Source organism: Kryptolebias marmoratus, linkage group LG9 (genome assembly GCF_001649575.2).
Source record: "Kryptolebias marmoratus isolate JLee-2015 linkage group LG9, ASM164957v2, whole genome shotgun sequence".
NCBI classification, from domain to species: Eukaryota; Metazoa; Chordata; class Actinopteri; order Cyprinodontiformes; family Rivulidae; genus Kryptolebias; species Kryptolebias marmoratus.
The window spans coordinates 11310339-11320064 of NC_051438.1; positions in this window are offsets into that span (position 1 = coordinate 11310339).

Sequence of the window (9726 nt, forward strand, 5' to 3'; positions counted from 1 at the left end):
TGTTTGCAAAGACTGTTGAAAGGAAATTTCAAATATCTGCTGTTACTTCTGTTTAAGAGCCATTCTGCTGTGGAAAAACAAGACAAGGGGGGGGGGACAAAAAAAAAAACCAAAACGTATGTTTGCGCTGACGGAGACAGTTGAGATGGCAGCAGTGTGTGACAGTTGAGTCAAACGGCTTTGATTCCCACAGAAACAGCTGAGTCAGGTGCAGCAGCCTCAGCTCTTCAGCCCCCGAAAAAGAAAAAAAAAAAACACTTTCAGCCTCTTTCAGATCCTCTGTCAGCTTTTACTCCCAACTTAAGCTAGTCTCTATCAGATCTGACTCGATGTTAACAGAACCTCGGCCCAGTCTGCTGACACCTGGCCGTTCCACGTCGCTATCTGCGATTCTCTGATGGTATCGCCCCCTCGATGCACAGGCAGCACATTTAGAGGTGTAGTTAAATTACACCGTTGTCAACATCGTGGATGAAGTCATTGCACTCAAAGAGGGGAAAAAACAAATAAGGTAGACTTTTGGTCAGGGTATTGCAGTTCTATATGTAAACAATAGGATTATTTTACAGTCTGGGAATGTACTAAACTGGTGGTAATTATGTATACGTTGATGTATCGCGGTTTGTTGGTGTAACTTTTACTGGTCAGGATGAATTTGTTAGATGTGCTACAGTGCTGTCAAGTTGTGTTTTGATATGAATAAAAGGTTTTAGAATTACAGTGTCATGTTCATGTTTTCACAGAAATGCATTTTTTTTTATGTTTCCCGGGATCTCCCCCCTTCCCCAATTCCAAGAAAAAAAAAAACCCGGAAGAAAAGAGAAAGTAAGCCAATAAATCCTGGTGGAAAAAACGGTGCCCCCCCGTCAGGAAAGCAGTGACCAGTAGTGTGGAACCCACATGTCAGTGTAATCCGATCTGTGTGTGATGGATAGTTAACTGATTTTCCTAAACGTTGGAAAGCCACATTCCCATGCCGTCCTCCTTCCCAAGCCCTAAAATCCCTCGGCATCCTAAAACGTACACATAGAGAGTGCTGACTGGATGCGAGCGGCTTCGGTGCAGGGAGATAAGGGATTTCAGGAAGGCTGTACGAAAGAAGGAACATATCCGAGTTTAAAAGCTGCTGGTTGTCTTTATTTTTCAATAGGTTTGACCATGATTCGGAAATGTTTTAACAGCTATAAAGGTCTCAGATCTTAAACCTTTGTTACAACGATCACAAAAATTACAGTTTAAAAAAAAAACAATTAAATTATTCCTTTATTTCTTTTGTCTGCAATACAAATATACAGAACAATGAACAAATACCATTTATAAAAAAAGGTCAGTGGTTTATAAAAGTATATGATATCGAATTAAAGGTTGTTGAAAATCAGTGTCTTAGAAGGTACATTGGAGCTTCACATAGTCATTAACGTAGCTAATTAGTGGTAGTTTTCCACACTTGTTAAATTACAGAGTTGGGCTGACTGCACTCTAAAGAGAAGCTAATCTGCCTGTTTTTATTCTAATCCCTGTTTGATCGGCCTGTTTGTTTTTGAAATAAATAAAACCCCTCTTACTGGTGTTCCCCCCTTAGGCTTCTATTTACCCCGAAACAAAGGGCAGCATGACAGTCATTTACATTAAATACGAAAAAAAAAAAAAAAGAAAAAGCGAGAAGGAAGTGAAGAAGACGAGGATTTTGCTCTACGAGGTGTACCAAGTGGAATTTAACATCTTGGCACAAATGGTAAATGTCTCAGGGCTAGGAGGTCAACCTGTCAAAATTTGCATAACGGATTTTAAAACAAGTGATGTGGTTACATTTGGACGGATTGCAGATTCCTGCTTCAGAAGTGGTGTCAGACTTGCTCTCATATCAGATTTAACTGCGTGAAAAGTCCTGAGTCACACGACACCCACAACACAAACTTTAATAAATAAAGATGTCTTGACATCCAGGCTAATAAAAGGGAAAAAAAAACCTATATTGAGCTGCCGCAGTGGGCATTATGAAACAGACAGTGATTAAGTAAGCAAGAGTCACGTCAATTACAGAACAGATTACTTAAAGTGACAGTTTAGATCTTTTGAAGTGGGCCTCTGTTGAAATGCTTTAAACATCATTGTCTTATCTGTCGTCAGTAGCTCTTTTAAGGAAAGAGTCTCATATTGACAGAGATTAATGAGCTAACGGCTACTTTAAGGGAGGTGAAGTGGAATTACCGAAGTGGATTGCTGCCATCTTAAAGTGGTTCATGCAAACACTATTTTATAAAACTTTTAAGTCACTCCTACGTGGTATTTGAGTCAAATTTTATATTCATTTGTAAGTGCAAAAGCAGCCGAAGTGGCTAGCTGTAGCTCATTTTAGTGCAGCTTGAGAATATCCTAATATTTCTGCTGGAATAACTGATGTGAATTTGGCTGCAGTTAAAAGGTTTATAGACGATTGAGTACAAGAAAACGCAATGAAAGTTTTGTGATTGGAGTTAGTTTGACGATGACAGAAGTCCACTTTGGTCTTGGTCCTTCTCGGACTAGTCTTTCACTCATCGATCCGGTCAGAATTAAACCATTTCTCCAAGCTGAGGTTGCTCAAAAAGCTATCCGCAGCAGGTAAGATGGTAACCATTCATAGCCTTTCCGCAGACTCTCAAGGATCTGAACTGTGCTTTCCTTTTAAAAAGCCACATCACACAGCAGTGAAGAATACAGCAAGTAAAAGCACAAGTTATAGAATAAAGAAATCATCAATAACAATAAAAAAAAGTAGTACAAACGATATCATAAACTTTAAAAAAGGAAAAAGAGCATCAAACTGTAAAACCCAATTTTATCAAAAATCTTCCTGGTCAATACACAAGCTCTGATTGATAACATGTGTGGAGCATTTAACATGAGAATGTCCTAAAGGTCTTTGAAAGGTTTTTGAGCATGATAGAAGAAATACTGGACCAAAATCTGAAATATACAAGGAGCCAACGTTAAAGGAACAGTCTGGTCATTTAGGGTGTGTTCCATATCAGCCACAGAACACGGAGCATGAAGAAAAAGGCTCAAGTCTTCCTTCAGGATAAGCTAACGACCAGCCAAAATGAAAGCCTGTTTCATATTGTTTTTCAGGCTTATATAAACAACTATTTCTCCAAAATGTCATCCTGGTGTAAAAGAACGCTACATCAGCTTATATTAAAACCTCTACGCATGCCACTGTTTGTTTAGTTTGTTGCTGTTTTTTTAAACCAAAAAAAAAAACGTCAGTGACACTACGCTGATGTGTTCGTGCGTAGCATAGCTCGGGTATATGGTGCCACAGGTGCTGAGGCTGCTGAATGGATCAGTCCCCCTGATCGGCACATCGAGTCAGTCAAAGGTTTGTCTAACTCCTGGCAGACTGAAACATTCAACAGAGTCAATCAGGACAGCCACATTTACACGATCAATGCTCGAAACGCCGTTGGGTTGAGAAGACAGCAACATGCTGAACCAGGAGTGGGCAATCCTGGTCCTGGAGGGCCACCATCCTGCATGGTTTACTTGTTTTTCTGCTCCAGCACACCTGATTTGAATCAACGGGTGATTAACAGGCTGAATCGGGTGTGGAAGAAGTAAAACATGCAAGATAGAGGCCTTCCAGGACCGGGATTGCCCACCCCTGTGCTAAACTAACGATGTCACGCAGTAGAGGTTTAATATTAGCTAATGTAGTGTTCTTTTATACCAGCAGGACATTTTTGAGAAAGAGTTGCCTGAAAAACGATCTAGTCATCGGCCAGAAGGCTAATTTCTGCCCTTTTCTGCAAATGTCGGTGTGGATTCTTGTCCTTATCCTCCATGCTCTGACGGCAGATAAGGTTTTTGATAGAAAGTCACTTCTAAAATGACCAAACTTAGGTCAGCCAGGGTAGGGGAAATACACAATGTCATTGTCCTGACGCAGTGTGCCTCCATCTCAAGTTGGCTCTGCGATCATTAAAATCCCCAAAAGATTCAGGCAACCTGTCTTTTTTTTTTTTCTTTTGTTTTCTTTCCGTATCATGTTCAAACACTGCGCTGACAGACACAAGGAGGCCTTCCGCCTCTGTTGCTCCGTCATTATCACTTTTCCTGCCAACAGAAACATTTCGAGGTGTTTGTCTCTGTGACTTCATTAACAGCAGCCGCTACTGTTGAGACGACTTACTCTGGCAGTTTCCACCTTAGGCAAATTCATAACAGCTAATCACCGGGAAAGGGAACAAGCGGAGACCCTGGAGTTCCACATGAGGCTGCGCAGATAAGAACTGGTTGAAAACCCGAGGGATTTACTCCCTAAAAACTAAAAGGAAAGTTGCGTTTATCGGAACCCTCAAGCCGGCATCCATCAGGACCTCCCTTTCCCTTTTCTTTGTCTGCCAATTTGTACCTAATAATTTTCTGTACACTCACAAGTACTTTTAAGTGCAGGTTATCCATCTCAAGATAATTATGGTTTTACCTCCTACCTCGTTTCTAAAAAAAACAGAACGGCACTTTTGCTTGTTTGAAACTGTCATCACCTGTTAAAGTTTATATGGCTCCTTTTAATTGGCAGAAAATGACAGTGCTCTGAGACCCTAAGATGTCAGGCCGTTGCAGTAAAAGCTAATCCTCGTTTACGACTGAGAAGGTACCCGGCTCATCACCCATCAGTCACGGGTTTGCTGTAGCAGCGCACGCCGCCGCCGCAGGCAGTAGAATTATTGCTCAACAAGCTGATACAATTAAAATCTATAAATCCTCATCTCCACCTGCCGCCTGGCTCGTGGCAGTCTTCCACACACCTGTCGAACTAACGGAACGCACACCCCCCGCACGCGCGCGCGCACGCACTTTTGGGGCGTGTGCGTGCGTGCGCACAAGTGTGTGGTGTTTATGTTATAAACTCGGCCGGGGAACCAGTCTTCTGGAGCTGTTATGCATGACAGATTTGTGTGCGTAAGAACTTAGAAATGTCCTGATTATGGATCTGAATAAAAAAAAGCAAATAAATGGCACTTTTCTCTGCGGCAGATTCCGTTTGCTCCTGCAGAAGGGATCCACCTTTTCACCTTCAGTAGTTGCTACCTGAACAGTGAACTTTCTTGGTACCAGTTCAACCCAAAACACACACAAGGACACACACACATGCATGCATGCCCCTCTGTATTTACTAAAACAGTGGTGGCCTATCAAGCTCTGTTTAGTAAACGGTAGCAGAGAACCTGGAGACTTGTCGTCATGCCCACTGCCACAGCTAAGCATCACAAGCTCGCTGTTATGTGTAAACATCCATACACACTCCAGACACACGAACACAGGTGATGAAAGGAGCGAGAGAAGTTTCCACCGGTCTGGAAGTCTTTCAACAGCCTTTCAGTTTTCTTCGCTCCTCCAGAGGTCACAGAAAACTGCCAGACTCCCGCCGTTCACGGCACCACGTTCTGCTTCTCTGACGTCCACGAAACGCTGTCACATTCGCCCCCCGTTATCAATCAATGCAAGCCGTCTGTCATAATAACGGCTTAAAATGAAGTCCATGTCTTGTCGAAATGCGCAGACCCCCAATAGGTTGCCCTCGTCCGGCAGCCTGAGGCGAGAGGAAAAGCTCCATTTTTGTTAAAAGGTCCATAAAAAGGCAGCGGCTCCTCTGTCAAACGGTGCGTCCCAGCGTGTTAGGAGTCCAAGGAATAAGGCAGTGTGCGATGGCCCCTTTTTAAACACGGTTTATATACACGATTTGGGGAAAAGTGAAGTTTGAAGACAAACAGAGAACGCAGTGAGACCATGTGTATATATAAATCATCGCTATTTCACCCTGAAATATTTTTCATGTCAACATGCAGTAAACATGGAGATATGGACAGGGTTTTTCAGGAAGGGGAGGGAGACAGTGGGGGAGAGGGCTCAAGTATGTGCCGTGGGAACTAGAAATCTGAAAGAGTTCGAGCTTCATCTATTTTCACACATTTCGTGCACAATTAGTGGCCCGCTGTGTTGTGGTTTATCTAATAGGATGGGTTAGCTGCGGATGGATGCAGTGTTGACAGTCAGGTTGACTTGTTGGTAAACTGGGTAATTAAAAGTGTGATATAGATCCAGTTGAGCCGAGTTGAGTAAATCAGTTTGTCACCTTTTGAGCTAAACTGGATGCCAATGACTATCGTACAGTTTTGTGACCCTGTTTGTCGAGGATCCAGCCATCTCACTTTGAGGATCCCATAACTATTTATCATTGTCGTTCAGACATATCTTGGCAATTGATTTTTTTGCTTTTAATGTTTTAGACGGATACCAGTGGTATGCCAAAACTGAAACTCAGTGACTATAGCTATAGCCAGATTTTTTGTTTGGCTCTTTTTTCTTTTCAATTTTTACAATAAAACAGCAGAAATAAAGTTCAAATATCTCCATACCAGTATTAAAACAGATTGCAACAGCATAGATTTTCCCATAGCATAAAGGGCTGCGACTATTAGAGACTAGTGGACCACTCAAAATTGTGAGAAATAGGACAATTTTTTGCATAATGTAGCAAACCTGAACCCAACTGAATGGGGCAACCATTTTTTTTCTCACTCAATGTAGAACTTGTCACATAGCCTACATAGATTTGAATCGGTTTTGGCGCTTTCCATTTGTCATTTTACTATTTCTGATCCCCGATAGGAAGTTTGAAGGTACCTATCCCCATTCTGCAGATTGGAAAGTGTTATCTCGTGGGGATTGTTTTTCCTGTAGTCCCGTGGTTTTTGTCCCCTTTAGTTTGACTAAAACGTTTAAGAAAATGGTCAGATAAAGCAGGGAATGAAGAAGCTGAAGAGGGGATAGTAGAGAGATATTGCATAGATAAAATAAATCATGCAGTTACGAAACAAGATAAACAACATGGATCCATACATCAGACTGAAGTTCTGACCCTGAGGCACTACCTCTAGTTTGTTTCCTGACATTGTGTGTTAGACTGAGCGTATACCCTGTGTGTTAAAAGTTATAAATCCACAATGTCAAGGTTGTATGCTGAGTTGGTTCCTGTCTCAATAGCCAAGACAGGAAACTAAGGAGGAACAAAACTTCATTTAATTACTTGCAAGGCATTAAAAAAGAAACAACAGCAAAAATGAAGTGGCAAAAATAAAGAACTGAGGAACGTCTAGAACACATAATATATCCCAAATCCTGGGGATCAAAGTCTTTAACCCATGACAGAATAAACAATGACAAAGAAAAAATGATCTTGAACCAGTTTGCTGTTGCTGGGTGTTAAAACATTCTCATGAACGAAAACAGTGTGGTTTGTGCCAAAATTCAAATACATGTTGGGTCAAAGCCAACAGGTTTGTAGTTGTCCTAAAAAATAAAGTTTTGCTATAGTCTTAAAACTTTCCGTCCACATTTTCCAGCATTCCAGCATTTTTTAGTTTTACATGGGTTAGAAACTGGCGTGTGATTTTAGAGGTTTGTTACACAGTTTATACGTTAAGAAGGAAACAATCCCGAATGTTACTTTACAGGGTTCACCCAGACAGTTTAATTTCGTTTATTTACATGGCGCCAATTCACAACAAAAGTTCCAGGACACTACACAAAAAGTAACAAGTCAAAACAAATCCAGATTCAAATCTAATTACAGTAAATTCAATCCAATTATAACACATTACGTTCACATCCACTATATTATGACATGACAAGTAGCAAAAAGCTGGAAGCCAGGAGATTGAGTCGACTCTTCACTTTGGCACCGTCCCCCATCCTGAGCAGCACGGAGGCAACAGTGGAAAGGGACAATTCCCTTTAATTAGGAACAAAACCACCAGCGGAACCAGGCTCGGGATGGACCGCCTTCCTCCACTGGCTGGGGTTCGAAATAATAGGAAAGAGGCTCAGACCGACACAAAACGACGGGCCAAGGTGGAGTTTCTAAGGGAAGACAAGCAGAGAAAAAGTTCATCACTGCAAAAAATGTAAATACAAACATGGAGACTAGAGAGAGTAAAGACAGCAGACTATGTCCTCCAGCAGTCTAAGTCTATAGCAGCATAACTAAAGGGTAGCTCAGGAAACCCAATCCAACTATAAGATTTATCAAATAAAAGAAGGTCTTACGCCTGATTTTAGGGTGCATTCACAGCAGCCCTGTTTAGTCTTTAATCAAACTCTAGTTCATTTGTCTAGAAAGTCCGGTTCATTTGGGGAGGTGTGAATGCACAATCGAACTCTGATGCGGACCAAAAAAGCGAACCTAAAAACCTCTGTCTCGGTTCGGTTGAAGTGAACTCTGGCGCCGTTTGAATGCATGTGAATTCATGCATTCATTCATTTGTGACCGGAGACCGCTCCAAAAGCAGGAAGTGGACTACAGCACAGGGCCTTCTGGGTAAATACAACCAAAACAAACGTGCGTTTCTAGCAGGAGGAATGGCTGGTGGTCAGACATGGCACATGTACCACAGACAAAACAGAAATCCTGAAACCACTCAAATTTGACGCCACTCCATTTTTGTTTACTTTCCCAGAAGAAGGAAGTTGTGCTCAGTGTATTCTTCAAAGGTTTTTGTGTTGTTTCCTTCAGTAGTTCTTGGTGCAGCGCCACCACAGGTGAGGAGGGGAACAGGTCGCTCAAAGGGTTTGACTCGATTGACTCGGTGCAGTGGGAATGTGAACCGCAACCAATTGAAAATGGAACAAATTTTGACATTTTGGTGCCCAATCAAACTGAGTCTATCAGACGATCAAGTGTGAATGCAGCCTTAGAAATAGTGTCAGCCTCACGGAAACTGGAAAACTGGAAGTGTGTTCCACAAGAGGAGGGCTGAGAACTGAAAGCTGTGTCCAAACACTAGGAGCCATTAGGAAACCTCTTAGGTTTAATGCGGTGGTGTCCTGGTCCTGGAGGACCACTATCCTGCACGTTTTAGTAATTTCCCTGCTCTTCAGCAGGTCTTCAAGTTCTGCAGAAGCCTTTTAATCACTCAGTCATTCAAATCAGGTGCGTCATAGCAGAGAAACACCAAAAACATGCAGGATAGTGGCCCTCCAGGACCAGGATTGGACACCACCGGTTTAATGCCATCCAGAGTAAGACAAAGGCTGCAACGTTTGTTCCTAAGATTCTCATCTCAGAAATCACAACCTCCATCTTGTCTGAGTTTAAAAGCAGGTGACAGCCTTGGTGCAATTGGGATTCTTCTAACCAAACCAAATTATCTCTGGAAGCAATGTTATATTTCTGGGGAAACTGCTAATATTTTATGGGTAGCAAACATACATTTAGGAGTGAGATCACATTGTTGTTTTAATATGGGACAATCAGGCCATACCTGGAAAATCTACTGTAGAAGTAGCAGAAAATCCCCGTGTGCTCAGGTACATCAATTATTAATCAAACAATGGCTCCCCAGTGGTACCTGGCGTTGTTGATGCAGCCTGATAAAAAATGCAATAAAACAAGTACTGCTATTGTTAAACTCAGGGGGGGGGTTTACATGATGTTCCAGCTGATTGCATTCATGTTTATGTTATTTTATAGTTCTGAGATGCCTACTGAATCAAAAAGACTTTGGTATGCTGCAGCTTAGCATGCAGAGTGGGGATTGTTCCTGCAGAGCGTTTCACATTAATTCATTAATTCTCCGTGGGCTAAAAGGGGGCATTCATTTATTTCCATTAACCAATCCCGAAATGCTACCAGGTGGTAGGAGTTCTGTTTAAATGGAGTTCATTTAGATGATGAATTGCCTA